The following is a 27,987-nucleotide window of genomic DNA, read 5'->3' on the forward strand; positions in this document are numbered from 1 at the left end:
GATATCCACTTAGACACATTCGCTTACACAGTTATCTATTCTATTTTACACACAAAAAAAAAAAAAAAGGACATATTTACATCCCTTTAGTTGACCTTTTTGTCGACATTACTTATTAATTAATTTTGTTTAACTCCAATCCTCACCCTGACTCAAAGTAGCCCACCCATGATCAAAAATTATATTCTGTTCTTTTATTTCTATTAACATCCCTCTCAAGAACCCACTGATGTTTCAAAAACATTTTGAAATGTTCAGTGTTTAACTGTTGTCTTTTTATAGCTTTAAATATAAATGCTTTCCCCATCGTAATGATGATGTTGTTCAGGTCTTTTCCTTTTTTTTTTTTCATCACCCCTTAAATCACCAAACATTATAGATAAAGGACAACTATAGAAATTTGATTTGTAGACTGAGATCCACTTTTTTTCAACGTTAATCCAAAATAATGTAACTTCCTTACAATACCAAAAATAAATGAATGTCTGACTCCTCTTCCTCCTCACACAATCTACATATGTCACCTTGTTGGATGCCCCATTTTAATTTTTTTTAGCATTCTCTTAGTAGGCAAGAATTTGTAGATTAGTTTTAGTTGTAAAATTCTAATGGAGACATCAAAAGAAGTTGTGTAAATACATGCATATACTTTCCTCCATGGGATACATTTGTCTAACAAATACCCCCATTTTTGACTGGATAGCTACTGGTGTAGCAGAAATGTGTTTAAGTTGCATGTATAACTGATATATTTTCTTGTTTATTTTTGTCTTATTCATCCATGTTGTGTCCTTAATGTAGGGGTAACATGCCACTTGTTTTGTACATAATAATAGCTTCCTTTTCCAGATCTGAGGTATAGCTGCACAGAGTTGATTAAATGTAAAAAGGTCACAAACATTACCGTATACTATTTTAAATTCATCATAAGTCTTGATTTCGCCCCCACTATTCAAGAGGTCATTTATAAATAATATTCCTTTTTTCAAACATTGATTCAATAAAGATACGGTGATCATTAATCAAAATATTTCTATTATACCACAACACTTGGCTCTGGATTTCATAACTTCACACTGGTTGATGATATTGGTATTGAAACCAACTGACTATGGCCTCGTCCAAAAAGCCGGATAAGTATGGAAATGACTTTCTCTTTAATATAGTGAACTGAAAAGCAGTTAACTGGAGGTAAGGATAGAGTTCTTTGTGGAACAGAGGATGAGCAGACCTCAATCATTTTGCTGAAAACCACTGCGGATTTAAGATACATTTTGGTATAAGGGATGCTTTTAGTGCAAAGTTGAGTGCCTTAAGGTTTAACAATTTAAGTCCACAGTGTTTGTAATCATTATACAGATAAGCTCTTTTAATTTTGTCAGGCTTCCAACCCCATATGAAATTGAACACATTTTTGCTCATATTTTTTAAACAGCTCCTCTCCTGGGGTAGGTAATGACATGAGGATATAGATAAACTGAGGAATCACTAAGGAATTTATCACGGTTATTTTTTTTTCCATATAAAGTTAAGTTAGTCATTCCCCAAACTTTTTAATTTTCTGTCTACTGTATGTAGCTTTCTATCAAAGTTTTCCTTCGTGATAAGGTCCATGTCTTTAGGGATATGTATACCAATGACATCTATTGGGCCATCTGACCATTTTAGTGGGCAGATTACTATAGATATTAAAATTTGTACCTTTCAGAGATCCAATTCGCAGCACAGTACATTTATCATAGTTAGGTTTTAGTCAGGAAATTACTGAGAAGTTATTCAACTCTTTAACTAATGCAGTAAAGGATGCAACATTTGGTTGATTTTGAAAGTTTACATCGTCCGCATACATTGATATTTTTGATTCCAAACTATTTATTCTCAAACCTTCTATGTTGTTATTCATTCTTACTTTTTGTGCTAAGATTTCTATAGCTATAATAAATAGATACGCAGACAGTGGACATCCTTCTTTCAATCTTCTATATTGCTTAATTGTTTCAGAAAAAAAAACATTGTTTATTATTTTACACTTTGGATTACTATACATTACTTTTTATCCAACTAATTAAAGAGTCTCCAAAGTTAAAATATTCTAAACATTTATAAATAAAATCCAAACGTACTTTATCGAAAGCTTTCTCAAAGGCAGCAAAAAAAAAAAAAAAAAATGAAAGCAGAGGTTTTTGTTGAGTCATAATATTCAATTATTTCAATTATTTGTCTAATACTGTCACTGATAGATCGACACTGTAAGAAGCCACACTGATCTGGATGAATAATATTGGGCAGTACTAGTTTTAATCTGTTTGCAAGACATTTGGCTAATATTTTAGCATCGTTACATTGTAGTGTGATTGGCCTCCAATTCTTTAGAGTAGTGGGATCTTTATACCTTCCACCTGAATATTGTTTCAATAATAGTGAGATTAAACCTTCCTGTTGAGTTTCTGTAAGTTGTTTTTTGCTATATGACCAGTTGAAGGTGTTCAGCAAAGGTGTTTTAACAGACTCATAGAAGGTTTGATAAAAGTTTACAGGTATGCCATCGGCTCCTGGACTTTTTACCTTTTTCAAAGGAGTTAATGGCTTGATGTAATTCCATCCAGCGTAATAAGTCCCTCACAAGATTTTTTTCTTTCTCTGTTAACTTTACGGTATTATCGTCTTGAGAATTGGGGGTAGTATTTTGAGGCAATAAATCCTCTGGTGGGCTCTGTAAGGAGTACAATTTTGAAAAATAATTATGTTGTACCAGCAAAATTTCCCTTGGTTTTTTCAATGATTTTATTTCCTACTACAAGCTTCAAAACATTTTTCTTTACAGTGTTTTTATACTGCAGATTTAAAAAATATTTGGTTGATCTCTCCCGATTTTTCCAGCCATTCTATTCTATTTCGCAAATATGATACGTTGGCTTTCTCTGCACATAGTCTTTCTAACTCTCTTTCCTCGTGCTCAAGATTGTCCAGTAGAGCTTGTGACACATTTGTATTATTGTCTACCCGTTCTGTTAAATCTTCTATCTCAGCTATCAATATTTTTTCTGTCTCCAAACGATTTTTATTTTTCCTTGAGCTGTATTGAATGCAGTGTCCCCTTAAGGTGTATTTTAAAAGCATCCCATATAATCAAAGGATCCGCTGTATCATTATTCACTACAAAGAAATCTTTTATGAATTTGTTTGTTGTATCTATAAACTCTTTATCCTTCAATAGCTTCTGATTTAATTTCCAGTATCCTGGACCCCTATGAAACGTTGTGGTACAAATGCTCAAGGTTATAAGATGATGATCTGACCTAAATCTCTCTTTAATCTCGACTTTATTCATTTTTGGAGTCAAAGAAAATGATGTTAAGAAATAATCTATTCTGCTAGCCTGATTTCCTCGTCTCCATGTATATCTTGTTTGCTTTGGATTTTGCAATCGCCATATGTCAATTAAATCTAGTGAGGTCATGATGCCAGAAATAGCATTATATGCTCTAGAATGATAATTCTTAGTTTGTATGCCTTTTCGATCCAGATCTACATCCAACACAGTGTTGTAGTCTCCTGTCATTATCAAATTTTTTATCATGTAGTTTTTCTTTTCTTGCAACATGTTGAATATATCTTGAAAGAAGAGTGGATCATCAGAATGAGGTGCATACAGATTTACTAATACAAATTCTAGGCTATCCACCAATATATCTTGTATAATATATCTACCTGCTTGATGTATTATTGTATCTTTGACCACAATATCTACTTCCTTTTTATACATTATCATTACAACTTTAGAATTTGAGCATCCGTGTGAAAAGTATATGTTATCCCCTCCACTCTGTTTTCCATTTAATCTCATACAGTTGGGTAGAGTGAGTCTCTTGTAAACAAAATATATCATAGTTTTTATCCGTAAGCCAACTAATAAAGTGTCCCCTTTTCTTCCTATCAGCTAAACCGTTACAGTTGAAGCTTGATATTACTAACTTAGACATATTTGATCTTCAGTGGATTCTATACTTTCATGATTCTTGAAAAAAAAAAAGGATGGAAATAATAATAGTGACACCAAAACAACGGGAAGGGGCTGAAAATATTTCCTGTTTCTTCCATCCTCTGATGATATATTTTCTATTGTCATATTTCTCTCCCTTTTTAAATAGCGTCTAAGAGAAACATTTTACTATAACAAAACATCCAATCCAAATTTATGAGCGCAAAACTAAGAACAAAAGATCATCATTAATGATGATCTTTTGTTCTTAGTTTTGCGCTCATAAATTTGCACTCATAAATTTTGCGCCCAATTTATGAGCGCAAAACTAAGAACAAAAGATCATCATTAATGATGATCTTTTGTTCTTAGTTTTGCGCTCATAAATTTGGATTGGATGTTTTGTTATAGTAAAATGTTTCTCTTAGACGCTATTTAAAAAGGGAGAGAAATATGACAATAGAAAATATATCATCAGAGGATGGAAGAAACAGGAAATATTTTCAGCCCCTTCCCGTTGTTTTGGTGTCACTATTATTATTTCCATCCTTTTTTTTTTTCAAGAATCATGAAAGTATAGAATCCACTGAAGATCAAATATGTCTAAGTTAGTAATATCAAGCTTCAACTGTAACGGTTTAGCTGATAGGAAGAAAAGGGGACACTTTATTAGTTGGCTTACGGATAAAAACTATGATATATTTTGTTTACAAGAGACTCACTCTACCCAACTGTATGAGATTAAATGGAAAACAGAGTGGAGGGGATAACATATACTTTTCACACGGATGCTCAAATTCTAAAGTTGTAATGATAATGTATAAAAAGGAAGTAGATATTGTGGTCAAAGATACAATAATACATCAAGCAGGTAGATATATTATACAAGATATATTGGTGGATAGCCTAGAATTTGTATTAGTAAATCTGTATGCACCTCATTCTGATGATCCACTCTTCTTTCAAGATATATTCAACATGTTGCAAGAAAAGAAAAACTACATGATAAAAAATTTGATAATGACAGGAGACTACAACACTGTGTTGGATGTAGATCTGGATCGAAAAGGCATACAAACTAAGAATTATCATTCTAGAGCATATAATGCTATTTCTGGCATCATGACCTCACTAGATTTAATTGACATATGGCGATTGCAAAATCCAAAGCAAACAAGATATACATGGAGACGAGGAAATCAGGCTAGCAGAATAGATTATTTCTTAACATCATTTTCTTTGACTCCAAAAATGAATAAAGTCGAGATTAAAGAGAGATTTAGGTCAGATCATCATCTTATAACCTTGAGCATTTGTACCACAATGTTTCATAGGGGTCCAGGATACTGGAAATTAAATCAGAAGCTATTGAAGGATAAAGAGTTTATAGATACAACAAACAAATTCATAAAAGATTTCTTTGTAGTGAATAATGATACAGCGGATCCTTTGATTATATGGGATGCTTTTAAAATACACCTTAAGGGGACACTGCATTCAATACAGCTCAAGGAAAAATAAAAATCGTTTGGAGACAGAAAAAATATTGATAGCTGAGATAGAAGATTTAACAGAACGGGTAGACAATAATACAAATGTGTCACAAGCTCTACTGGACAATCTTGAGCACGAGGAAAGAGAGTTAGAAAGACTATGTGCAGAGAAAGCCAACGTATCATATTTGCGAAATAGAATAGAATGGCTGGAAAAATCGGGAGAGATCAACCAAATATTTTTTAAATCTGCAGTATAAAAACACTGTAAAGAAAAATGTTTTGAAGCTTGTAGTAGGAAATAAAATCATTGAAAAAACCAAGGGAAATTTTGCTGGTACAACATAATTATTTTTCAAAATTGTACTCCTTACAGAGCCCACCAGAGGATTTATTGCCTCAAAATACTACCCCCAATTCTCAAGACGATAATACCGTAAAGTTAACAGAGAAAGAAAAAAATCTTGTGAGGGACTTATTACGCTGGATGGAATTACATCAAGCCATTAACTCCTTTGAAAAAGGTAAAAAGTCCAGGAGCCGATGGCATACCTGTAAACTTTTATCAAACCTTCTATGAGTCTGTTAAAACACCTTTGCTGAACACCTTCAACTGGTCATATAGCAAAAAACAACTTACAGAAACTCAACAGGAAGGTTTAATCTCACTATTATTGAAACAATATTCAGGTGGAAGGTATAAAGATCCCACTACTCTAAAGAATTGGAGGCCAATCACACTACAATGTAACGATGCTAAAATATTAGCCAAATGTCTTGCAAACAGATTAAAACTAGTACTGCCCAATATTATTCATCCAGATCAGTGTGGCTTCTTACAGTGTCGATCTATCAGTGACAGTATTAGACAAATAATTGAAATAATTGAATATTATGACTCAACAAAAACCTCTGCTTTCATTTTTTTTTTTTTTTTTTGCTGCCTTTGAGAAAGCTTTCGATAAAGTACGTTTGGATTTTATTTATAAATGTTTAGAATATTTTAACTTTGGAGACTCTTTAATTAGTTGGATAAAAAGTAATGTATAGTAATCCAAAGTGTAAAATAATAAACAATGTTTTTTTTTCTGAAACAATTAAGCAATATAGAAGATTGAAAGAAGGATGTCCACTGTCTGCGTATCTATTTATTATAGCTATAGAAATCTTAGCACAAAAAGTAAGAATGAATAACAACATAGAAGGTTTGAGAATAAATAGTTTGGAATCAAAAATATCAATGTATGCGGACGATGTAAACTTTCAAAATCAACCAAATGTTGCATCCTTTACTGCATTAGTTAAAGAGTTGAATAACTTCTCAGTAATTTCCTGACTAAAACCTAACTATGATAAATGTACTGTGCTGCGAATTGGATCTCTGAAAGGTACAAATTTTAATATCTATAGTAATCTGCCCACTAAAATGGTCAGATGGCCCAATAGATGTCATTGGTATACATATCCCTAAAGACATGGACCTTATCACGAAGGAAAACTTTGATAGAAAGCTACATACAGTAGACAGAAAATTAAAAAGTTTGGGGAATGACTAACTTAACTTTATATGGAAAAAAAAATAACCGTGATAAATTCCTTAGTGATTCCTCAGTTTATCTATATCCTCATGTCATTACCTACCCCAGGAGAGGAGCTGTTTAAAAAATATGAGCAAAAATGTGTTCAATTTCATATGGGGTTGGAAGCCTGACAAAATTAAAAGAGCTTATCTGTATAATGATTACAAACACTGTGGACTTAAATTGTTAAACCTTAAGGCACTCAACTTTGCACTAAAAGCATCCCTTATACCAAAATGTATCTTAAATCCGCAGTGGTTTTCAGCAAAATGATTGAGGTCTGCTCATCCTCTGTTCCACAAAGAACTCTATCCTTACCTCCAGTTAACTGCTTTTCAGTTCACTATATTAAAGAGAAAGTCATTTCCATACTTATCCGGCTTTTTGGACGAGGCCATAGTCAGTTGGTTTCAATACCAATATCATCAACCAGTGTGAAGTTATGAAATCCAGAGCCAAGTGTTGTGGTATAATAGAAATATTTTGATTAATGATCACCGTATCTTTATTGAATCAATGTTTGAAAAAAGGAATATTATTTATAAATGACCTCTTGAATAGTGGGGGCGAAATCAAGACTTATGATGAATTTAAAATAGTATACGGTAATGTTTGTGACCTTTTTACATTTAATCAACTCTGTGCAGCTATACCTCAGATCTGGAAAAGGAAGCTATTATTATGTACAAAACAAGTGGCATGTTACCCCTACATTAAGGACACAACATGGATGAATAAGACAAAAATAAACAAGAAAATATATCAGTTATACATGCAACTTAAACACATTTCTGCTACACCAGTAGCTATCCAGTCAAAAATGGGGGTATTTGTTAGACAAATGTATCCCATGGAGGAAAGTATATGCATGTATTTACACAACTTCTTTTGATGTCTCCATTAGAATTTTACAACTAAAACTAATCTACAAATTCTTGCCTACTAAGAGAATGCTAAAAAAAATTAAAATGGGGCATCCAACAAGGTGACATATGTAGATTGTGTGAGGAGGAAGAGGAGTCAGACATTCATTTATTTTTGGTATTGTAAGGAAGTTACATTATTTTGGATTAACGTTGAAAAAAAGTGGATCTCAGTCTACAAATCAAATTTCTATAGTTGTCCTTTATCTATAATGTTTGGTGATTTAAGGGGTGATGAAAAAAAAAAAAGGAAAAGACCTGAACAACATCATCATTACGATGGGGAAAGCATTTATATTTAAAGCTATAAAAAGACAACAGTTAAACACTGAACATTTCAAAATGTTTTTGAAACATCAGTGGGTTCTTGAGAGGGATGTTAATAGAAATAAAAGAACAGAATATAATTTTTGATCATGGGTGGGCTACTTTGAGTCAGGGTGAGGATTGGAGTTAAACAAAATTAATTAATAAGTAATGTCGACAAAAAGGTCAACTAAAGGGATGTAAATATGTCCTTTTTTTTTTTTTTTTGTGTGTAAAATAGAATAGATAACTGTGTAAGCGAATGTGTCTAAGTGGATATCTATATGTAAGCGGGTGTGGATATAGACATATGTATATACTGTATGTGTGTGTGTGTGTGTGTGTATCTACACACATAGTCAAAATTGTTGGTACCCTTCCGTTAAAGAAAGAATAAAAAAAAACAATGGTCACTGAAATAACTTGAAACTGACAAAAAAGTAATAATAAATAAAAATGTATTGAAAATGAACTAATGAAAATCAGCTAATGTTTTTGAATTTTGGTTCAGAATCATTTAAAAAAAAAACAACTAATGAAGCTGGCCTGGACAAAATGATGGTACCCCTAGAAAAGATTGAAAATAATTTGACCATAGAGGCACATTAAACATTGGCTGTGTCTAAGTGGATATCTATATGTAAGCGGGTGTGGATATAGACATATGTATATACTGTATGTGTGTGTGTGTGTGTGTGTGTGTGTGTGTGTGTATCTACACACATAGTCAAAATTGTTGGTACCCTTCCGTTAAAGAAAGAATAAAAAAAAACAATGGTCACTGAAATAACTTGAAACTGACAAAAAAGTAATAATAAATAAAAATGTATTGAAAATGAACTAATGAAAATCAGCTAATGTTTTTGAATTTTGGTTCAGAATCATTTAAAAAAACAAACTAATGAAGCTGGCCTGGACAAAAATGATGGTACCCCTAGAAAAGATTGAAAATAATTTGACCATAGGGACACATTAAACATTGGTATCATGGTGTGTACCACACTGAACATGGACCACAGAAAGCTAAGGAGAGAGTTGTCTCAGGAGATTAGAAAGAAAATTATAGACAAGCATGTTAAAGGTAAAAGCTATAAGACCATCTCCAAGCAGCCTGATGTGTTTAGGCAGTTGATCGCACGCTAAAATACGCAAGAAATTTGTCCCATTAATAATTATTTTTCTAACAATGCTAGTTAGTTCTATAGTATTCATAGTGTTTTAGTAGTAGTCCATGAGCCATTTTCTCCTGTTTGAGCCAAAGTGGACTTAATGGTAGACAACCCCGGAGGACACCAAATCATAAAAAAGTGAGACTGGAATATGCCAAAATGCATATTGACAAGCCACAAAGCTTCTTGGAGAATGTCTTTTGGACAGATGAGACAAAACTGGGGCTTTTTGGCCAGTCACATCAGCTCTATGTTCACAGACGCCAAAAATGAAGCATCCAAAGAAAAGAACACTGTACCTAATGTGCAAAATGCAAGAGTGGCGTTAGGAAAAGCGTCCTCTTCAAAAGTTGTGAAGTTTGGTAAACACGACCTCAGCTGAATGCTGACTATATACACAAAGTGTAGGTAAAAGATGGAGCTAGTGACATCTCATGAATACGCATGGTTGACAGGCCTTGAGGTTGCCCCATTCACACTACATACATTTTTTTTTTTTTTTTTTTTTTAAAAACCCACTATATTGTAACTCTACCGACATTGCACCGCTTTTTTTTTTTTGGGAGATGACTACAAGCAAAATTAGTGGTGTACTAACACACATCTACCAATTTAAAATGTTAACAAATCATTACAGCACAGATACATCTCCTAAAGAATTTTAGGAGATGGCATACAAGAGATGACCCCCATCCCGCTCACATCCACCCCATTTGTCCCTGGATACATGCTGATATCTATTACAAACAATACCACCCCATACCCCACCCCCTCTCACAGATACATCTCATAAAGAATTTTAGGAGATGACATGAAGGAGATGACATACTTCCCTTCTCACACCATTTGTCCTGGATACATGTTAATATCGACTACGAACAACGCTAATCCATACACCCTCTCACAAACAAACATATGGTTACAGGATCCATGCTGCTATAGCCGGCAAACAGTACCAACCACCACAGCATCAAAAGCCATAAACACTTTGACCACAGCACACTAGGCTTTGTTTGAACTTTTAATGATACTGTAATAAAAAAGACACCTCTTGGATACAACGGAGTTCACATATAGGGATACAACTGTGTTTTGTTCACTGAACCAGTATCAACAGGAGGGGGTCTTCTTTTGTTTACTGAGCAACTGATAACATCTTGGATACAACCTACTTTTTTTTTTATCTGACTCAGGATCAACAGTATGGGTCTTCTGTGGAAACACCAAAAAGCAAAAACATTTGGTCACAGGGACCAGGGGTTTGTTTGAACTTTTAATGATACTGTAATAAAAGACACATATTGGGATACAACTGTATTTTTTATCTGCATCAGGATCCACAGGATGGGGTCTTTCTTTTTTTGTTGTGGAGCAACTGATAACACCTTACAGCAGACACCTTTGGACAACTACCAATAATTAACATCAGCCCTAGGGTTACAAAAAGGACACCAGGGTCACCAAGGGTTCACCTGTATCCCCACACACGCACACACACGCGCATGCTCACGTGCACGCACATTTCACATGCACGCGCAAAGCCACCAGTCCTATACTACTAATGTCCCTTAAAAATTGCGCCAATTCTTTGTCGTCAGTGCAGGTGTCCGTGTTTTTGTATAGGGATTTATAAAATTCAGCAAAGGACTGTGAAATTTCATCCGGTTTCGTGAGTGTTGTATTATTAGACACTAACTTCTGTACTATATTGGATGATTGCTGTTTTTTTAGTCTTAATGCCAATAATCTACTTGCTCTGTTACCGTTTTCGTAATATTTTTGATTTGTAAACCTTAAATTGCCCTCGGTCTTTTCTGTAATTAGGGTGTTTAGATCTCTACGTGCTTGTTTAAGAGTATTAAGTATGCTAGGGGATGACGATCCTTTATGCTGTTGTTCAAGCTGCCTTATTTTGTATTCTAATTCGCGTTGTGTTGCTTCCCTTCTCTTTTTTTTTGCACTTGCAAACGAGATAATACGACCTCTAATATATGCTTTGGCACAGTCCCATAAAATGAGAGGTGATATTTCAGGTGAAGCATTTGTATCTAGATAAGTACTTAATTCAATTTTGACAAATGGAATGAATTCCTTGTCGTTTAGGAGTGATGCATTTAATCTCCATTGTTTGGCTGATGGTGTGTGACCTATGTCCCAGGACACCACAAGAGGAGAGTGATCAGATATTGTAATCGGTAAGATCTTTATGTCTTCTATCCTGTGTAACTCTACCGTGGGGGTAAAAAAATAATCGATTCTGGAATAGGATGAATGTCTATGTGAAAAGAAGGTAAAATCCCTCCCCTTAGGAAATTTGCTTCTCCAAACATCTGCTAGACCTGACTCTGTTGATAAATGTTTAAGCCTTTTACTCATTTGAGAAGTGGGGGATTTTGAAGGAGGTTGTCTATCCATAAATTGAGATACAACACAGTTGAAATCCCCACCCAACAGCAGAATCCCAGAGCTGTGCTGCAGTATAGTGTTAAAGGTTGTATTAATGAAGCCTGGCTCATCTTCATTTGGGGCATATATGTTCATGAGAGAGACTTGTATTCCATCAATACAGCCATTTATCAGAATAAATCTACCCTCAGAGTCTTTGTGAATTTTAGTTGTTGTGAAATTAATCTGTCTATGTATCAGAATACAGACTCCTCTTCTTCTGCCTGAGTGGTGTGATGAGTAAAACACCTTGTCTGCCCAGGATTTTTTTAGCTTTTCATGCTCCGAGTCTGATAGATGGGTCTCCTGCAAAAACGCTATCTGGCAATTGGCTCTCCTCAGCTGATTAAGGATTTTCTTCCTCTTTATGGGACTATGGAGACCTCTGACGTTATAGCTTATGACCTTAAGTGATCCCATGACTTGGGGTTAGGAGAATTAGGTAGGAAACAAATTTTGCAATGGCATAAAGTGATGGATCGAGAAGGCTGGTACAGCACAGAAGGCTATAAGTGGCACGTAGTATAAAGTATCTATGTGTATGATTGTGTGAATGTGGGTGAGTGGGTATAAGAAGATAAGTATTTGTAACAGGTAGGGGTGGAGAGGATGGGGTAAGGGGGGTATTTAAACCAAAAAAATAACAGAATATACAAAAGTAAAATACATAAATAAATAGAAGTGTAGACAGGGTTGAAACATTAACATGAGACATTTGTATTGGAATAGAGGAAAAAAACACTTTCCTTGTTGCTTTAAATCTCACAGTGAGATCCCTGGGGAACATTGGGATCAACTCAAACTGAACTGAACATAAAGTTAGATAAACCGTAAACTCGGTCAACACAATGTCCAACACACTTTTGGGACAAGGTCCCAGGCTGCAGGTCAGGACGGCAGCTATGCGAACAATCCTAGAGAGTGCTCGCCTTTGCTTGGGTGAAAAACCAAACAGAACTAAAGAACTAAAGCTATTATTCTCGGTTCAGGCTCTTGCAGAACCCCGAGATAAAATTGGAAAAGATAACGACATTTCAATGTGAGTGTCACAATTTTTTTAAGTAATTCTATATATAAAACTTATTGTGAAACTTAGGAATTATCAAAACCAAAGGAAATTAGATAAAATGAGTGAAAGTTTCCTGAGAGCTTATGCTCATTCATTACAGCCTGTATGCACACGGGTATTTAGATCACATATCCTTCTACTATACACATCCATACACAAGCACACACCCTCACACCCAAACACACCCCTACCAACATCCACACCCACCCACACATCCACAGCACACACACACCCACAACCGCACACCCACACATCCACACAGGCAATCTCAGGGGATATTTATGTTTTGTTTAACCTATGCTAATATCCTAATGATAGACAGCCTCTCAGGTAGTAAGCAATTAAGTAAATAATAACAAAAAAACAAAACAAAACAAAAAACAACAACACTCAAATAGTCCTTCTGGATAAACATTTAGGAAGTTGTCCCAGGCAACAGTTAGAATTGTTTATATGTCACTTCCCATGTGAAATAAGGATACCTTCAGTTAGTCTTCCATCTCAGATCTGGGGATGACTTCTTTCTTTACATAGTCCATGGCTTTGGCAGCATCCAGGAACTCCTTCTCTTCATTGTTGTGGGAAATGCGGAATCTGGCCGGGAAGAGTATTCCATAACGAACTCCTGATCTCCCGCGGAGCATCTTCCTGACGTCCGTGAACGCGGACCTGGCTTTGGCCACGGCGGCCGTGTAGTCGGGGAATATGGCGATCGGGCTGCCGTTGTAGCGGAGCTGACCACCGCGGTCCCGGGCCCTCCTCAGGATGTTTTCGGCATCTCCCTCGTTCTGTAGTTTTGCGATGATGGCGCGTGGCTTGTCTCCCGGTCTCCTCTGTGTTAGCCCGCGATGTGCGCGCTCCACCCGCACCTCTTTATCCATCTGTAGCACCGCTTTAAGAAGTTTAGAAACCTCCGTAGGTGAGCTTGATCCAGGTTCTTCAGCTACTCCGATGATCCGAATGTTACCTCTTCTCATCCTCCCCTCCATATCTTCACATTTTACTTTTAATTCTTCCACTTGCTTATTGAGGTCTCTGACATATGTTTGAACTGAAACTACCTCGTCCGACCAAGTGCATAGTCCTGCCTCCATCTCTGTTACGTTAGCTTTAACATGCTCGAGATCTGAGCGGAGCACCGCGGTGTTGTTGGCTATTTCAGTTTTCAATGCTCTCATTTCCGTCTGTAGCGAGTCAAAAAACTCCGCCAGAGAACTCTTCAGCTGTTCACTTATCACAGCGGTTATGTCCTTTCTTATGGAGGAGAGGATATCCGCTTTCACCGAGGCGATGTCCATGGTCAGTTCAGCCGCGGGTGCGGGTGAAGCCTGGTCGGTGTTAGTTGAACTCTTCGCCAAGGATGTGTTGGGCCTTGTGGTGGATGAGCCCTCGTACTTATATTTGCGCAGATTAGACGCCATCCACGTCGATTTTACCGACCTTTAACTACACCTTGATTAGTTGAGGGTAGATTCTAAGCTTTTTGTGTGCTTTTTTAAAATGAAAATGTCGTTTAAATACGAAATTAGTCGGGATTCTGCAGGAGCTCTGAAAAGTACGTCTTACTCCATTTGCGTCTGGCCACGCCCCCCTTATCTGTCTCTTTTGAGTGTAACATTAAATTTCTGAAGTACTCCTTTAAACATGTTCAGAAAATACGAAGTAAAATGATGAAATCAAAGAATAAGGAAAGCAAATGATAATGTGAAATAATTCAATAACAATAGCAACAACAAAAACACAGAAACAGAGATTACAAAAATATAAGGAGAGAGACAGCAATGGGACACACAATAAGCATGGTAAAAAAAAATTTCCAAATGCTATCATATCTGTAAAAACACCTACAATGTAGAAACAATAGTGAGGGAAAGGTCAGGCTCTCTAGACGGTTTCAGACGGATGCACTGAAGACATTCAACATGGGAAGCATGCGGCACAATGGACCTAATTTTTATGTGCCTATTGGAACAACCCACAACTTTTTAATCTTAATCACTTACTCATTGAAAACTAGAAGCCACAATTCTTGAGTTCATGAGTGATAGACGGCAGCTGGGCGGCAGACTCCAGATCAGCTCTGATTGGTTATTTTCCTCCGGTCTGTGAAATATTGTAGATACCGTTAGGAGCACCGGAGGACACAGAGGCACATGATTTTTTTCAGATTACCTGTCTCATGAACTACTGTCACGATATAGTGACCGTTTTATAAAAATAACTTTTTGAAAATCACATTTGCTCCAATTCTACCACTGCAGCTTTAAAGACTGTTGTCTGTTTCCCATCTGTCGGACCACAGGCTGCTCTAATCAGCACATTGTAGCCTCAAGGATTGGGCAGAGGTCAAATGTCATTCCTTGTCCCATACATACATACATACATACATACAACTATTTCAAAAGTTGTAAAATTAGATAACCAAGAAATCAAATCAAGTAAATGAATCTTGATTGTTTGTGGAGGAAGTGAGAGTATTAAACCTCTGGGTCCGAGGCTGTTTAGTCCTATGTGGATATTAAACTGTATAGCTCCATAGAAATGAATTACTTCTGCAAGACCTTAACACACGACTGTGCAAAGGACAGTAGACGACAAGGCCTCTCTCTCTTCCATCTAACACTCTAACACTTAATGTTTCCTGGCATTCCTTGCCACAATAACTTTATATATAAGTCACAGTTCAGAACACACCACACATTATATTGAGTGTCCGTATGATATCATATCATTTTTCAGTGAACGTCTGGTGACTTGGTGCAGTGTGTCGATGCAACAGAGTGACGCCGCCAGCTGATTGTGAGCCACATCACAAGAGCATCACCAGTGGGACTCGGATGCTTGAGCTTCCCACAAATAACACTCCGACTCTCACAAATTGATGCAACATATACAGTATGTGTGATTAAAATACACTCAGCATGAGCAGCTGTCAATCACTCACAAACTCTAACCGGTCAAACTAGGCAGAGCTGATCAAATATGAATCAATATTCTCTTACTGTAATGCCTATTTCTCACATAAAATGTTTTCATAAAAACATCTTGTAGCAGCCATGTTGAAATACGTTGAGGATATACAAAACACCGCCCACCACCAGCCGGTGCAAATTTAGTCATTTCAGACCTTCCTGCTATTTTAACACCCCAATCTAAAGTTGCAAAAAGATAATCCAGCACATAGAGCTGCCTATTTGCCTTATGAGCTGTCAGTTTGAAATGGGACCACCCAGACCCCCCTCCTATCTACCCGGCCTGCTCTGTTTGCTTTTGTTTTTGTCTGCTCGATGGCTGGAGATTAGGTTGTGAACACACCACTGAAAGGTCCTGTCCATTTCTATGGGTGTTGAGTTGGATGAGAAAACAGTAGCCAGTGTACACTCCTGCTCGTCAGTAAAGGTCTTTATTGTTGTGTCAGTGACATGTTTGGCCTGTGCTACCTGACATTTCAAATGCAGGTCAGCAGCTGTATTTTAGGAATTCAGTATTGCAATCAAACTTCCTGTCTTTTCCTTTACTTCCTCATATCTCTATCTGACATTGGTGCACAAGGACAGAGTCGTCTTAAAAAACGTGTTTTATAGTTCACAAGCTATATGCTTACAGTTACAGTTGCACAGCACATTCACAAGGACAAGTCCATTTTTAAAAATGACGTCTGGATCCTTGAACGTATAAAAACTCTGACTCAGCACTTTCTTTAATGTCCCTACTGTGCAAAAGAGTCAGTCACATCCCTATTTATCTGCTTTTTATTGACCAGGAGCCAGTGAGAAACTTCATATAGACCTCAGCCTTCACCGGCAGCCCGGCCTGCTAGAGTGCTGTGTTGTATGGCTGTTGCATGTTTTGTTGTTCTCTGTAACACTTTAGTAATATAATCGGTTTACATAACCTGTTTCATGGAAATACACCTAGTAATAATAATAATAATAATATATTAGATTTATATAGCGCTTTATAATATTCTCAAAGACGCTTTAACATAGTCGGGGGGGAAAACGGTGTGAGACAGACAGACAGGAGACGAACGACAAAAAGCGACATACACAGGCACAATCACATCCAGACACACGGACTGATGGGTAGGGGGAGGGAGGGGGCTACGGGTAAGCAGATGAAAAAAGATGTGTTTTGAGGCGGGACTGGAATGTGGTGAGGGAATCAGAGTCTCTGATGAGATTGGGGAGTGAGTTCCAGAGCTTGGGAGCTGCCCTGGAGAATGCTCTGTCCCCAAAGCTGCGGAGTTTGGACGTGGGGGTGGAGAGTAAACCAGCTGAGGTGGATCTGAGGGACCGTTGAGGTTGGTAGGGGGAGAGGAGTTCAGAGAGATAGGGGGGTGCAAGTTGGTGGAGGGCTTTGTAGTTAAGGGTCAGGATTTTGTAGGAGATCCGGTGGGAGACGGGGAGCCAGTGAAGGTCTTTCAGGACTGGGGTGATATGATGCCATGATTTGGTGTGGGTGAGGAGTCGGGCAGCTGCATTCTGGACCAGTTGTAATTTATTTATGGAGGTGTTGCTGATGCCATAGAGGAGTGAGTTGCAATAGTCAAGGCGGGAGGAGATGAAGGCGTGGATGAGTTTCTCTGCTGTAGGGGGTGTGAGGGACGGACGGATTTTTGCGATATTGCGAAGGTGGAAGAAGGATATTTTGACCAGTTGGCGGATGTGGGGCTCAAGGGAGAGGGTGGAGTCGAAGATCACGCCAAGGTTACGTGCCTGGGGGGAGGGGGAAACAGAAGTGCCATCGATGTTGAGTGTGAGGTTGTTGGTTTTGGTGAGGGTGGATTTGGAGCCGATGAGGAGGAGTTGTGTTTTGTCGCTGTTGAGTTTTAAAAAGTTCTGTTGCATCCAGGCTTTAATTGCAGAGAGGCAGGAGTTGATGTGGGAGAGCGGTGGGTTGTGAGGGGTGTTGGTGCTGAGGTAGATCTGAGTGTCGTCAGCATAGCAGTGGAAGTCCAGGTTGAAGTGGCGTAGGATCTGACCGAGGGGGAATAAGTAGATTATGAACAGGAGTGGACCGAGTACAGAGCCTTGGGGGACACCTTGTGTGACTGTGGATGTGGCAGAGGAGTTGTTGTGAAGGGAGATGAAGTGCGATCTGTTGGTGAGGTATGACTGGAGCCAGCTGAGTGCAGTACCTTCGATACCGAGGTCTTGGAGTCTGGTGAGAAGAATGTTGTGACTCACGGTATCGAAGGCTGCACTCAGGTCCAGGAGGATGAGGATGTTGAGGGCTCCGGTGTCAGCAGAGGTGAGGAGGTTATTGAGGACTTGGAGGAGTGCAGTTTCTGTGCTGTGGAGGGGGCGAAAGCCAGATTGGAGGGGTTCAAGCAGGTTGTTGGAATGCAGGTGGGATTGGAGCTGGGTGGAGACGAGGCGTTCGAGGGTTTTGGAGAGGAAGGGGAGGTTGGAGATAGGGCGGTAATGATTGAGACAGGAGGGGTCCAGACCAGGTTTCTTGAGTGTGGGGGTGACAGCAGCAGTTTTGAAGGCTGAGGGGACAGTTCCATGGGACAGTGAGGAGTTGAAGAGGTCGGTGAGGTAGGGGCATAGGACAGGGAGGCAGGACTTCAGCAGGGGGGTCGGGAGGGGGTCCAGGGAGCAGGTGGTGGGTTTGGATGTGCTGATGAGTTTGGCAATGGTTGCTGAGTCAACAGGGTCGAACCGGGAGAGGCGGTGCTGGGGGGGAGGGGTCAGGGGGTCCAGAGGGATGGAGAGAAAAGGGGTCGGTGTGGTTGCTGCTGGGTCAGACACGGGGAGCAGTGAGTTGTTGATGGTGGTGATTTTGTCGCTGAAGAACTGAAGGAATGAGTTACATAGATCGGGTGAGGGGTCAGAGAGGGTGTTGGCACGAGGCTTGAGGAGAGTGTTGACAGTGGAGAAGAGGGTTCGGGGGTTACGGGTGGGGTCATTGATGATGGTGGAGAAGTAGTCAGATTTGGCAGCAGTGATGGCGTCTTTGTAGGTGATGAGGTGAGATTTGTAGGCTTCGAGGTGAACAGTGAGTGATGATTTTCTCCAGAGGCGTTCAAGTTGGCGGCCGGTCTGTTTGAGTTTTCTGAGGTGGGGTGGGAACCAGGGGGAGGAGGTGTTGAATGAAACAGTTTTGGTTCTCAGGGGGGCCAGTGAGTTGAGGGAGGCAGACAGGGTGGCGTTGAGGTGGTTGGTGAGATCATCGGGCGAGGTGGGGGGTGGGTCCAGGTGGAGGGCAGCAGATAGCAGGTCGGAGAGATGGAGGGGATCAATGGACTTGATGTTGCGGAATGAGATGACTCTGGGGAGTTTCAGACGGGGTGATGGGGAAGGGATTGTGAATTGGATGAGTTTGTGATCAGATAGGGGAAAGGGGGATGGTTGGATGTTCAGAACCGGGACGTTGGCAGAGCAGACGAGATCCAGAATATGGCCTTTATTGTGTGTGGGGAAGGTGATGTGCTGGGTGAGGTTGAAGTTGTCCAGTAGAGTGGAGAAATCAGAGGCAAGTTTACAGGTGGGGGAGTCCATGTGGATGTTGAAGTCGCCCAGTAGCAGTAGGGGTAAGGGGAGGGATGATGCTAGGATGAGGAGTTCAGACAGATCGGAGAGGAAGGATGAATTTGGTTTAGGTGGGCGGTAAATGAGAATGACTGTGTTGGAGCAGGTTTTGAAGGCAAGGGATTCGAATGATGTGACTGTAGGGAAAGTGAGTTCGGTGGTCCTGAGGTTCTTGTTGAATAAGACTGCGAGGCCCCCTCCACGCCGGGAGGGGCGGGGTTTGCAGAGGTAGCCGAAGTTGGGGGGGATGCTTGGTTGAGGGAGAAGAAGTCATTGGGTTGTTGCCAGGTTTCAGTGAGCAGGAGGAAGTCCAGTGAATTGTCCAGGATGAGTTCATGGAGGATGGGGGCTTTGTTGTTAAGTGAACGGGTGTTGAGGAGGGCAAAGTTGGATGAGTGGGAGGGTGGTGTGATGGGGGCACGCTGGAGCGGTTTGAGGTTGGCCAGGTTCACAGTGCGGCGGGGTCCAGTGGAGGGGGGGCGGCGGGGGTGAGTGGTTTGGATGTTGTAAGTCGGGGTGGTGGGGGTAATGGAGGACTGGAGATGACGGTTGTGTTTGGGGCCACGGTGAAGGTAGCGTTTAGAGATGAGGATTCCAGCAGATTGAGCAGAGGAGAGAGCAGTGGAGGATAGCCGGTAGTTTTTCCTGAGGCGGAGGAGTTGACAGCGAGAGTAGGGGAGGGGAGGGGAGGAGGTAATGGGGGGACAAAACAACTGTGGGAACCAGGGGGGTCCTTTGAATAACAGGGGAGGTAGTGTAAGCAGCAACAGGAGAGGGGTGAGTAGGGTTGATGGTTCCATGGTTTAGCAGACGGGTTACCGGTTAGCAGGTGGTGAGAGGGACGGTAGAGGCAGCACAGGGTAGCGTTAGACAGGGCGGGGGGGGGGGGGGGGGGCGGTGGTACTCACGATACAGATGGTTACAGATGATGAGGAGAACAGCCAGATGATTAATGTAATTCCAGTGGTGGAGTGTTCGAGAGGAGTTGAGGGGGACAGAGAAACATGCAGAGCAGCTCCGCTAGCGAGTTAGCAGCTAACCGGCGAGGAGAGTGCAGCGAACGGGAGCAGAGGGAAAACAAAAAACAAAAAAACAAAAGACGGAGAACAAGAGTGGGAACGAGACGGAACACAACAAAACTCAGGAGAACAGTGAAGAAACAGGACAAAACGAGAGGAAAGACAGCTGACAGAGGGAGAAGCGGCAGTCAGGAGACGCCAGCAGTGCTCACCCACCGGCACAAACAAAAACAAACACACGCGTACGGAGGCAGCGAATGCTGCTAGTTGTACAATCTTACCAAGGACAGCATGTGCTGCTAACTTAACTTCTTTTTATTTTAAAGGTAGGGTTGGTAGTACTCTTCAAATACATTTTTTTGTTATATTTGTTGAAATTATCATTACATCCCGACAGCAATCAATAAATCAAGTGCTCTGAAAAAAAAAGAAAAGAAAATGTGGTATCTATGGCTGTCGCAGGACTGACAATGAAGGCATATGTATGTGTAAATGGACAATAAAATGCACTGTTATCTATGTTTATCTGTTTAAAAAAGGGTCCATCTTCCCTATTAGACTAGGTTCAACTAGCCTACAAGGAATTTGACTTGCTGTGGCTGTAAAAGGCAGACTCACAGTGAGTCAGCATCTGGGTTTCAGAAAACTTTGTGGTGATTCTCTTTGGGACTCCTCTTTATCTTATGGCCTCTGAGTTCAGTGTCTTTTTATCTTTCTTCAACAATATCTATTTTCAAATAATTTTTTGTTGTTGTTTTACCGAGTGTAGGTGCATAGTCATATTAGCCTTGTTTCTATGTCCAAAAGTTTGGAAAGCTTGTTTTTTTGTTTCGCTTTTTTCTGTTGTAAGGCAGAAGTACAGCAAATTATACAGCTAAGTAGTTCACATGACTTTCTTTTCTCTACTCTGTGGTATCCGTTACTGTTCCTCTGTGGGCTCTGCAGTTGCACCACATACCCATGCCAGTTTTGGCTGAGTAAAAGCACAAACTGTGTGGACCGAGGATCTGGTTTTATAAGATGACATCAGATGGTCTTATTTTAGATTCCAAACTCTGTTTCATTCAGTGGAAGGCGTGTCTATTGGCCTTCACATAAGGAACCAGAGCCTTTGAGTTGGATTTCCAGGTTTGTATTACACTCAGCGTTATTCACAGCAACCCAAGCCACAGCATATATATTCCAAAAACCAAGTCTTAATCAAGTTCAACCGCTGTGCCATTTAGGATATTTTCGAGCATTCGAGTCAAGCTTAAAATAACAGGCCTGTTCTCTCACAGAGCAGAAAGGAGCCATGAAAATGTTATGCCAACCCACACACTGGTGGTGTGTGTGTGTGTTTTTTGTTGCCTGAAACAGAAGTGAGTCTGTGTGTTTAAGTGGCGGAGAAAGGCTGAAGCTAACTGTGTTTCTCTCCTTGAGATTTTGGCTGCATTTTCCCCAAAAAGTACACTTTTAAAGTATGAGTTTTGTTCACAAAGTGACAAGTTCAGGTGACCTTAAACGCAAACCCAACAGTGTTTCAAACATTAAAGCAGCAGTAGGTCGAATTGGAGCAAATATGATTTTAAAAAGTTATTTCTATAAAACGATCAGTATATCCTGACAGTAGTGCATGAGACAGGTAATCTGAAAACAATCATGTACCTCTGTGTCCTCCGGTGCTCCTAATGGCATTTCACAGACTGGAGGAAAGGACCAATCGGAGCCGAGCTGGGGCCTTGCCGTCTCTGAGCAGCTGTCAATCACTCACAAACTCCGATCAAACGGTCAAACTAGGCAGCGCTGATCAAATATGAATCAATATTCTGTTACGTCTTCTTCTGTTATTTCTCGCGTAAAATGTTCTCAGAAACATCTTGTAGTGTACTGTTTAGCTGTAAAATGAGAAAGTTTGTGACCCAGCCGCCATACTGAGATCAGTTGAGGAAATACCAAGCACCGCCCACCAGCCGGAGCAAACTTTCTAATTTTACAACTAAACAGTACACTACAAGATGTTTCTGAACACATTTGAGGAGATAAATACAGTAACAGAATATTGATTCATTTTTGATCAGCGCTGCCTAGTTTGACCGTTTGATCAGAGTTTGTGAGTGATTGACAGCGGTCTCCGTTGAATGAACAGCCAATAGGAACGCTCTCTCCCTGAAATGACCTGTGATTGGTCAAAGTCTCCCGTCACAACCTAGATTTTCTAAAGCCTGAAAACAGAGCCATGAGGAGGAGCAGAAGTATAATCATCTCTCAGATCACTTGAATTACAATATGCTGAAAGGTTATTATGGATTTTTTGCCCAATGATGCAAAAACATTCTGCAGCTTTAATGAACAGGCCCAGTTTATTTATTTGCCATGTACTCTTACACAAGAAACTTCATTTGAACCTTGTAAAGAGTTGATGAGACTGTACCCTTTACCTTTCAAAGAAGCCAATATCAGGTTTCCTTCCTTTGTCAGCAGTTATCTAAAAGGTATACCTGAAGTGTCAGGTGACAGAAAAAAGGGTGTACCTCCCACGTGCCCCTTGCCAAACTCATAAATAACAAGCAGGTTGGATTTTGTGTGAAGGGAGGAGCGTCAGTGTTTGAAACAGGTTCTGTCTGAAAGCTTCAGGATGAGAAGGCTGACTTTGCAAATGCGTAATTGACCTTATAAGGACCACATTGCACACAACTGGAGATTATCATGCTAGGTGGGGCTGTGTGTGGACGCCAATGAACTGAGTGCACAGCAACCTGACAGGCCACAAGAAATGTCTATAAGTTGAAAATATTCAGTATGCCTATGGCCAAGTATGTTCAACGATGATCGTGATACTGACAGAGCACCAAAGTCAGCCAAGTGGTTGGCTTTTCAGGTTTGTTTCCCAGAGAATAAATCACGCATAGAACAGATTCACAGCAATGACATCCCATAAGGCAACAGTCCAATGTGCCCGGGGGCACAGAGAAAGAAAAGGGCCGTCTGATAAACACCAGGATTCATTCAGTGACCCGGGAACTGAATTCTTCTTCATCCAGTGGAACCAGTTCAGCTCCCCTCCTTCATAAAAACAAATATTGACCTTTTTATAAGAAGAATGAGCATCAAACTATACACCAGGCATAACAAACGAGCAGGACTTACAATGGTATGCTATTTACACAGTGACAATAGGAGGGTTACACACTACATAGCATGTATTCACCATTCAGTTAGTATCGGCTCTCAGTGAATGTTCAGTATTTAGTGACTCAACAGCAGCGTTTGTTCGGAGTGCCCATGCCTGCGCTCGATGACGTTGCATAGAATACCTGTTTAACAAGAGGCTGTTGAAGAAACAGTGTGTTATCACCTCTTCGTTTGTTAGGGCTGTTGTTGCATATAACACCAATATCTTTGTTCCTCCACAGCTTAACTAACAACCCTGCAAAACAGGAGATGTACTCGTGCACACCGGCATTCAAGAGGCACATGCTGCTCACAAACCGCTTGCTTTGTAACAGCCTCAGGCTTTTCTTGTGCAAGTCATGAGTGTGTGCAGTGCTGCCTGCTGTACATAGAGTGCTGCAGGAATGAGTCCTAAAACCCAGAAATGAGTTAGTATTTTAACACTTCCGGTTCTCTCGTATCTAAGTCAATGTTTTTTTTTTAAATGGGTTTTTAGACGCCTGAAATAAGGTCTGTGGTTAACACAAACTTAATAGATTTTAACGTTTTGTTCTACGATATAAAACACGTCAGTAAATATCCCACTCGTGAATTTTGACGCTTTTATGTGTCTTAAAAAGGCGGTAGCAGCAAATGAGACTGCTAAACGTCATCACGTCGACTCGTCCGCCTTTAGAGCCTCGTTGAGTATAGAGTGCTCCAGGGATGATGTATTTCTGTAGGCCAACCAGGAAGTTTGCATCGCCCTGGTTCCCTCGACAAAAGGCCAATGGGATTTTTCCATCGGTGTTTGGATTATTGCAGAAAATCAGCTCTGTGACAAACACACGTTCATGATATTTATCATTATTTCACAGAACATTAGCTTTCTACTTCTGGCGATTGCATTCACTTCAAAAATCATAAAAGTGGTGTTCGTTTGAGAAGATTATGTTGCTGAACAAATTGTTTAAGTATAATAAACTTGCGTTTCCCACAGAGTTTATTTTCTGCAATAATCCAAAACCGAATGGAAAAACCCCATTGGGCTTTTGTCGAGGGAACCCAGGGCGATGCTAACTTCCTTGTTGGCCTACAAAAATACATCATCCCTGGAGCACTCTATGGTTTTTGAAGCAGTGGATAGTCATTGTGGGTTCTTCAGTGGCTCTCTTTGGAGGAATAGGCCTGAGTCTTACACTTTAAAACCCTACAGCTGTGTTGTGGCTTGACTGGAAAAGAAGAAGCGGAAAGTTCTTAAATTCTTTTGGAGGAGAACACAGCTGTTGTTATAAATCTGCCACTATGTTTTTATGAACAACCACCCCCCCCCCCCCCTATTTTGGAATACAGTGGAAATTCACCACACAGATAAATAAACGGATGAATTAAGTCAAGTATGGACCCGCTGTGTTAGTCAGCTGGTGAGACATGGTTTGCTCATGTTTCTCACGCAGACTGAACTCTTTGTCATCTTTCGTGTTTTGGTCCTTGAGCCAAACCACCGGACCCTCCCTTGGATGGTGTCCAGAAGTGACGTAGCATCTTAGAGCTCTTCTGATGCGGTCGCAGTTCAACCCAAAGTTAAGCTCTTCAACATCAGAGCATCATTACATTCATCAATAAGACAACAATCACGCTCCATTACATTGAATTAATGAGATTACAGCAGTCATCATCACTGAACACTTGCTCTTTTATAATGTCAATGAGAGATATACTGTAGGCTACTTAGTCAATCACAAGTCATACACCTTCAAACTAAATCTGATAAATTGTTGAAGAAGTTCTTGTTCAAAATTAATTACAAAATCCTTTTCAATGAATGAGTAACTGGAAATCCATACTAATGTGTACCAAGTTTGATGTGTGCACTGGACTAACTGTTTGCCCTAGAGGCTATGTGGCAATACCAAATCCGTTAGGCCGATATATTTTTCAATTTGCTCCCTGTTAATGAAAGTTTGCTCCAAGTAAAAAAACAAAACCTTATTGCATTTAAAGTTAAGAAATGACTTTTGTACTACACTTTCAGGAAACCCCAGGCTTTTAATAGAAGCTTTTTAATGTTGCACCCATCATGATGGTCTATAAAAATAAATCTCACAGAAAAGCTGAAGACCCAGAGGGTGTTGACTATGGTCCAGACCACAGGTTTTTTTCCCCAACCATTTTGCCTCCAGCCTCAAACTTGTAAAGCTACTTATTAAAGTTTCGGAACAAATTAAATTTTCTGCGTTATATTGCATCCGTCAATCAAAAGCCAATAGAGGGTTGTTTGACCACTCTGAGCCACGGTCCGTGCAAGCGTCATCAACCAAAATAGCATCTGATAAACAATCACTTCGTCACCCGGCACAAAGCACTTTACGATAAATAGAATAAACAGAATACAGAGATGCAGAATTTTAAAGATAGATTGTGGAAGGTGATTGCAGAACAGCTTGGAATCAGAGATGGTTGCAAAACAAAGGATGTATGAAAGAGTAGACAGTAGTGATTGTGCTCTATAGGCAGCTGAACGATTGCTTCTTGCTAATGTCATTCATTCACTAGCTGGTTTGGGACTAGCGCTATCCATTGCACCCACGTAATTAATTCAGTTTTGTCTTGTATTGCAAATTTCCACAACAAATAGAATAATAGAACGCATCGGACTCAGTGTGCAAGGTTTCTGTGCGTAACGATTTTTATCGGATGACGGATTAAAAAACGCATATGGAAAATAGGGATTTGGAGTGCAAAGAAGATGTCATAGGGTCTAAAGTCTGGAGCTGCTCCATAGACAGTGAATGGGAGACTGATTTTATGGATCCACATAATGTTTGTTTTTTATACCCAAATGAGCTTTATTCTATCGTAGTGTTCTCAGTTGTGAAACAGGAAATGTTCCAATATACTCAGAACATTCCCCTGGGTGCTTAGTGTCATCTAGAACATCTCTCCCCATTCACTGTCTATGGAGCAGCTCCACACTTTATACCCTATGACATAACAAGTTTGAGTTTCAGCACTCTAGTTTTTGGATTTGGGAGAGAGTTGTTCATGTTTATTAATATTTTTTGGACTGTCTTAGACCATAGGAAGAACATGTATGAATTTTGAAAATGGGCGTAGTTCCCCTTTAAGAGCAAAGGCAGTCCTTTAAAGGGAGAAAATAGACACACTTCAAGGCACAGGAAATGTGGTTCTAGAGGATGGCCTCTGTGCCTCCCCCACCCCCCCACACCCCCGCTGCTTACAACACATCTCTGGATAGCAGACCCTTCTTTACATTTGCATTCCACGCACCCATAAAACTTCTTTGTGACATGTTTTTCTTCGAAAAATGACTGAGAAAAGTTGATGCATGGACTTAATTAAGTAGCACCAAAACACTTTATTCATGTTGGTTTTTGTAGCGGCATCTCCCAGAGCAGCAGCTGTGTGCAGTTCATGAGAACGTGTTGCTTAGAAATGTTTGAAACATTTCATATAAAATTATTAGCTGAAGTAATTGAGGGAAAACCCAAATGACAGCAAACTGTACGGAGTATAGACTCCCACACTTAGCTATCTCTGTGTGTGCATGTGGACGCTTTCCTTTAACAGACTCCACGTGTAACTCAGCTCTCCAGCTGCACACATCTGGTTTGGAGGTTTTGTAACTCTGTACTCACCCAAGCTCGTCTCCCTCTTCCAATGACTCCCAATCTTTGTCAAAAAGCAGCCTGCCTATGTTTTATCTGTCTATAGAGAGCGTTCTCTGTCTTCCAGAGATGCCATCTTATTAGCTTGATGAAGTACTAAGCCTCAAAGAAATGGCAAACTATCAAAGTAATTGTCCAGACTATTAAGCCCCTATGTCATAAACACGCTACTCTTTGGTGATGTCAGCATGACTGCGCCAAAGAGTCATAAATGCGTAAAAGACTTGGCAGCCATATTGCTAAGTCTTTGAGTGAAGTTGGACAGAGAGGAATTATGGGCTGAGTAAAACTGCTAAGATCACCATTGATTCAGTGCGTACAGCACCTCTCCTCCAGATGACAGGAAAATGAGATAATCTATCACAGCGACAGAGACTGCGGAGGAAAGGATGATTTGTGTGTTTGGAGTCATGAGAATACAGAGTGAAGGCTGAGCTTCAGTATCACTTCAGAGTGGAATCATTTGAATTCAATTTAGCGCAATTAAAAAAAGCTTAATTTTCTTATTTATATCAGGACCAGTTGTGAATCTTCAATCATCTCACAAAAAGGGTGGCTTTACCTTTTTTTTTCTTTGTAACCGATGGAATGACAAGGTATTAAGTTTCAAAACATGAGTTTGGGTGAAAGTACGTCCTCACACT

At 39.9% G+C, this 27,987-nt stretch overlaps 1 protein-coding gene across 1 annotated transcript in view; it reads right to left on the reverse strand.

Annotated features, from left to right (window-relative positions):
* cxcr2 (chemokine (C-X-C motif) receptor 2) overlaps positions 1 to 27,752 on the reverse strand; it is a 43,578-nt gene extending 15,826 nt beyond the window's left edge. Inside the window, exon 1 of the mRNA XM_074658145.1 lies at positions 27,314 to 27,752. The gene's annotated coding sequence lies outside the window, so the exon portion shown is untranslated. The remainder of the gene's footprint in view (positions 1 to 27,313) is intronic.
* Between the last annotated feature and the right edge of the window lie 235 nt (positions 27,753 to 27,987).

Source organism: Sebastes fasciatus, chromosome 14 (genome assembly GCF_043250625.1).
Source record: "Sebastes fasciatus isolate fSebFas1 chromosome 14, fSebFas1.pri, whole genome shotgun sequence".
Lineage (NCBI taxonomy): Eukaryota > Metazoa > Chordata > Actinopteri > Perciformes > Sebastidae > Sebastes > Sebastes fasciatus.